General features: G+C 39.0%; 1 protein-coding gene across 2 annotated transcripts in view; it reads left to right on the top strand.

Moving 5' to 3' along the window:
- The first annotated feature begins 1564 nt into the window (after positions 1 to 1564).
- The window catches only part of CCDC178 (coiled-coil domain containing 178), a 452566-nt gene continuing 448130 nt past the window's right edge, over positions 1565 to 6000 (top strand). Inside the window, exon 1 of one of the 2 annotated variants that reach the window (XM_084964434.1) lies at positions 1565 to 1704. The gene's annotated coding sequence lies outside the window, so the exon portion shown is untranslated. The remainder of the gene's footprint in view (positions 1705 to 6000) is intronic. The other variant, XM_084964435.1, reaches the window with a different exon arrangement.

Genomic DNA, 6000 nt, shown 5'->3' with positions numbered 1-6000 from the left:
CTCCTCTGATGCTTGAAATATCTGACTCCAGGAAGAGGCCAGTCCTTTTTAATGGCTCATTCAATTAAGTCAAATGCACCCTGAATAATCTCCCTTTTAAAAACCAATTATATCCTATAACAAGCCAATCACCAGAATAAAACCCATCCTATTTAAAGTCTGGAGGATTATGCAAGGTGTGTATAACAGGTGGTTAGGGTCCTGGGGTTTCACCTTAGAATTCTGCCCACCACAACAGGTGCATGTATAGCAATTATCAATCAATGAGTTTTAATTAAGAGAAAAATTCTCAAGAATGAAGTTTCTAGTAGGTAAAGTTGTACTTTGTGAGAAAAAAAACTAGGTATGTTTTAATATATTCCCTTAGATGATTTGAACTCTTATGAATATATTTAATGGTATGCAAATGATTCATTTGGTTTAAATTTAACATTGTATTGCTAACATGTCAAATTTAAATAATTAATTGAGGGAGATGGGAAACTGGAGAGTGCATTCTGGAATCTATCTTTTAATTACAAAAAGAGCTCTGCTTCTGCATATATGAATTTAAGATTAAGACCTCTCTCCAGGTTGCTTGTTACTGCTTCCCACTTTACATCTTTGGCTGGAATGATCTTATTCCAGGTATGGCCTTGCTGATTCCCCTCCATTAAAAAGGATTACTAATTGAATTGCCTCTTAAGGTAATAGATTTTGCTTCCTTAACCTTGGCAGGCCTTTGCCTGTATCCAGTGTTGCCTGGAAATATTATTTGTCTGCATGAGAATTCTAATTTTTATTTTGATCCTACATTTTTAACCATCTTCAGTTTCTCATTTAGTGTTTGATTTCATCCAAGAATGCAGTTGGTGAGCACAGACCTCTTTCTCTGAAGACACTTCTTTCTCAGGTCACTGTACTAATTCATTACGGTGGAAAGAAAGTTTAGGTATGTATTTTGTGGCATTTAATATTTTGTGAGATGAATTGCGCTTCAAAAATTTGTTTTTTATTAGAAAGAGACCCTTAGAAGGCTTGAATTCATCACGTTCCCTACTTGAACCTCGAGACTCAAAAGAAAACAGTTTTCCACCCCCATAGTCTGTTCTAAGGTTACCAAAGTCACCTTAAAACCAACAACCAAACCAAAGGGAGCTTATCGCCTATATTCCTTGTATTCCAGCAGATACTAGAAGGCTTCCTCTTAAAAGGTGATAATGAGGGTAGGATATTAGAAACCTCTCTTTTGTGCGTGCAGAAAGGCCGTGTTGTCTTGAGTTTAAGAACGCCGATCCTATGTGATTCTAACCATAACTACTGTAGGAAAGGGCATGGACTCCTCCCCACCCCTCCATCTTCAGTAAAGAGGAACTGGGGTTTGGCGGGGTTTAAATCGGTTAGAAAAGGAAGTAAAAGAGGGAGGAGAAGGTAGCACAGAGAAGGCCAAGTAAGCAGAGCCCCAGCTATGCTGGTCTGAAGTGGAAACGCCAAGGCCAAGCAGGCACACGACTGGCCGGGAGGCCCTGGGAGCCCAAGCGCGGGGTCTGGGTAGGTGGGTAGGGGGAGCGCGAGCTTGGGGTCTGGATGAGTGGGTGGAACCCGCCGCCGCCGCCGCCGCCGCCGTTTCCTGGACACTGGGTAACCGACCCGAAGGCATCGGCCGCCTGAGCCGAACAGCCGGCCGGTGGCAGGCGCGTCGGCGCGGAGAGACATGCGGAGCGGGTGAGTTGGGGTGTCCCACCCCGGGTGCAGCCAGCTTCTCTGGCAGCCAACACAGCTCTCGTGCAGCATCCAGAGGGGAGAACCCCGGACCGCCTCCGCCGGGGTTAATATCCCACTTAGTCAGTCCTTCAATTACCAGTCTCTGCCTGGAGACTGAGGGGAAGCTGTCACTAGGTGGCGAGTATGAGAAAAAATCCCCAGATTTTCCTGTGTTATATAGTAGGTTTTCATTAATCATCTATTTTATACAGTAGTTAGTATATCTACTCGATAGTTTGCAATAACCTATATCGGAAAAAAGAATGGATATATTTGTATCTATGACTGATTCACTTTGCTGTACAAATACGCTGTACAAAGTAATACAACATTGTAAGTCAACTATACTCTAATAAAAGTAAGAAATAAATAAATAAATTTTTAAAAAAGAAAAGAAAAATTCCTAGGGACTGGGGAAGCGATGGAAAGTCTCCCTCCACAGGCTACCCAGTTGTATGTACTTCACATTTTATAGAACTGCATCCCTAGAGTCTCATTCTTTTGAATAATTATTTCTACCTTTTAGTCTGCTTATAAGGCCTCCTTTTTATTTTGATTTACTATTTATGTTTATTCTTTTGAGACTTCATCTTTCAATTGTCTGCCCAAATACTGCACATCTTAGGAGAGAGGCTGACGATCTTCAATTCTTTATTTGCTCTTTAAGACTACAGATGAGGTGACCCACCACACTTTTTTCTGCAGATGAGGAAAATAAGGCTCAGAGCTGTTATATGACTTACCAAAGTCACCAGTTCAGACCAAGAAGACTAAGGGTCTCCTGACCCCTAATTCAGAGAATTTTCTGGTATTTCTTTCTTGACATTCATTGACTGCTCAATACATATTTATGAATTGACTTCGTAGCTTCCCAGGCCTCCTTACTATTGCATGATCTGTATGGGCATCCTGACCCAAAAAATAGCATTCTTGAGATATTTTCTCCCCATCCCCCCCCAAATTTTTTTTATTGGTCCTACTATGGCAACAACAAACTTACCACAGTTAACTCAGAGACAACTGAATGGCCAGTCGCCAGACACATCCAACAACCTGAAGGATTTTGAGATGTTAGTTTATGTTGAATTATTGTCTAGACATTATAGGTGAGACTGATGTAGTTTCATTATGAATATACGTCTCATTTTATTGTTGTATTCTCAAAGCTTTATTATTAACTGTATCTGGCTAGTTTTAAACTCATATATTATTTCAAATATTATGAGTTTGAACTTAATTGGATTAAGTTCAAACCCATATTATTGAAAATACGGTTCGAGCTTAATCCACACTTTCTCCCTGGGTGAAGTTGAATCATGGTAGTAACTGCCATATCTCTTGCTCTTATCCACAGCCCTGCTTTCTCTCTTTTGCACTTGCCCAAGACTCAGCATAACTTCTGACTTAACTAACCTCTAACTATGTCCTCAGAGTTTATTCTTCCTTCTCTGTTCCCTACAGTAGTGAATGATATCTACATATACTCTTCTTTCTTTTTCTTTTTAATATGGACTTCATTCTCACACTGGCTTCCCAATCTTATACCTAACAAGAAAATCTCGAAACACCCTAGGACAGCTCTCCTTGACCCCAGTTGGTTCACCTTCCTCTCCCTAGAGCATTCATGTTGGGGATGTGGCCACTCAGATTGGTAGCAATCTATCAAACCATGTGGATAGACTAGGAAAAAATAATATCTCTAAAGAAAGGAGCCCCCTTTCTTTTAAAGGAAGAAGAGTTTCTTAGAAAGAACAAACAATTATTTATCTACCCAAAGTTATCTAGGTATATGAGAATACTGACTACTGAACTGCTAAAATTCTAGACATCAGAGTCCAGTCAAAACAGAAAAGATAGGACATATTAGAAAGGAAAGCAGAGAGATTAAGCAGCCAGAAAACTCCAGGTTGAAGAATTTGTGTTGTGGTAATGATGTAGGGAGAAAATTGGATTGATCATAAGCACTCGTATTATGTACCTGGTGGAAAAGTAGTACATCTGAAAGTAGATGGTTGAATGGGTGAGCCTAATGATGTCTGTTTTCTACACAATAAGAATATAATAAAGTATATACGGCATTTTTAAATTGGCATTGAACTGAGCATAACCTCAGTTATAAAGCTGAGGGAAAAAAAGACCACCCGAGTGAAAACAAACAGGCTATTTATTCAGAGCTTGCTATAGCAAGGGAGTCAGCCACCATTACTTGCTTGGGGCAGAAATTCAAAAGGCAGACAGTGGAGTGAGAAAGTTTTAAAATGGAAAAAAAAAAAAAAGCGGTTTCAGGTATGATCTGACTGGAGGTTGTTGACATGGAGAAACTGGAGGTGGGCTAACTAGAAGCAGGGCATCCTATTGAGTTGGTTTGAGGAGCTTATTTGGCTTTCCCTGGTTGGTCCCAAGTTAAAAGTGAAGGCAGATATTAGGGAAGCTGGAAGTCACTGACAAAGTCCTGACTGTTCTGGGCTGACTACTGTACAGGCTGTGGTTTGGCTTCCTAGGCTGTCTGGGGCAGAGATTGTGGGCTGGGATTCTATTTTTATGTATGATCTGGCCATTGTCCATTTGTATATTTAGTCCCTCAATGCTCATAAAAATTCAGTTAGGTAAATTTAATTTTACTTTCCCATTAGAAAAAACTTACATATGGAGAGATTTGGAAAGGTTAAGTATTATATTCATAAATGTATAATTTTTTAATGAACCCCCATTCACTGAATTTAAATCTTTACCATTTATTAAGCACTTATTATATGTTGGTCAATGGACTAAACAGTTTGCATATATATATATGTATATATATATATGCATATATATATATATATATGTGTAAACCTTCGCAATAACACTGTGAAGCATTATTGTTTTTAACCATTTTCCAGCAGAGGAAACTGCTGCTCAAATACTTTAAGTACTCTTCTCAAGTTCATACAGCTACTGAGGAGCCCATCTGATATTTAATCCCGTGTCTAACTGATTTAAAAGCTGTGTTCTTTGGCACTTTATTAAACTGTCTGATAATCTCCTAATTTTATCACTATATCACTCTCTTTTACCTTAGTTTGTACCTATGAACATCACCATCTGGCCTCCTTTCCTAGGTACTTAGAGGATGTTTGTGTGAACAGAGATAATTAAAAGTCTTTTCTGTGTGAACCAAAAGGAGCTAGAAAAACTTTGGCTTTAACTACAAACCAATAAAATGGTTGAGATGGCTCGGCATGTGAAATTACATAGTGAAGGTGGAGGGGTGAAGGAACGGTTGAAATTACAGTGAAAGAATACAACCAAGAGGGTATGAGTAACTACAGTGGATTGCTTCTCTAAATGAACTAATCAGGAAGTTTGCATGGAAAATCAATTATTCAAATATTCTTGTGCTGATTGCTAGTAAGATGTTTCATGGACAAACTGGACAATTCTTTTTCTTTTTTTTTAAATTTGTTTTGTGGAAATGAGACCTTTTTTCTAATTTTTTTCCTTGAGCAAAAAACTAGCCTTAGGAATTGGAGTTGTTGGTCCCCAAAATTATACTTGCAACCAATTCTTTGAGAGACTGAAGAAGCTGAGTATTTTTGCTAGTATAATTATGTTAGCCAGTGTTAATTATGTCTTAATCATCTTCAGTGTTCCACTGCTTTATGGAACTCAGTTTATTCAGTTTATGCTCTCAGAACAACTTTACTCCAGGCCAGAATACAGCACAGAAACAACAAAAGAAAGATAATTCATGGCCAAGGGTCCAGAGATCTCAGGCACAGATTTCTTTATTCTCCCACCTCTGGGTCATACAGGTGCTCCTGGTCTATACAGCTCTGTAACCACTACGTGTGTGCATCTCGGGGAAGGAAAACTACTCATGATGAAGATCTCCTACAAGGAGCTCCTCATACAAACATATACTAGCCTGTTGCCAGCCTTTACTTGAAAGTTCCCCTCCTCCAGGCTCTACTGAAATTAGATACAATTATAAATGTAATTGTTATTACTAAACAGTGTTGGCAGGCTGATACATTCTGTTCTGAAACAATTCACAGGCCCATGGATTCAAAACATCATTTATCTTTAGTAACGCATTCCACAGCATTGGCTAAGGGTCAGTAGCTCTGGAGACAAACTTCAATGGATCTACAAGAGCAAAGAGGAACCCATTATATGCATAGCCTATGGACACAGCAACTTGTAAACTAAAGGCTCATAACAGAAATAGTGAATAAGTAAACATCCTCTCCTGCATTTATGCATATATTCTTGCAT

The sequence above is a fragment of the Sus scrofa genome, chromosome 6 (genome assembly GCF_054392235.1).
Source record: "Sus scrofa isolate SSC_HxYL_T2T_F1_AM1 chromosome 6, Sscrofa_HxYL_maternal_Yorkshire_Landrace_v2.0, whole genome shotgun sequence".
Classification (NCBI taxonomy): Eukaryota; Metazoa; Chordata; class Mammalia; order Artiodactyla; family Suidae; genus Sus; species Sus scrofa.
This window is presented reverse-complemented; position numbering and strand designations above follow the sequence as displayed.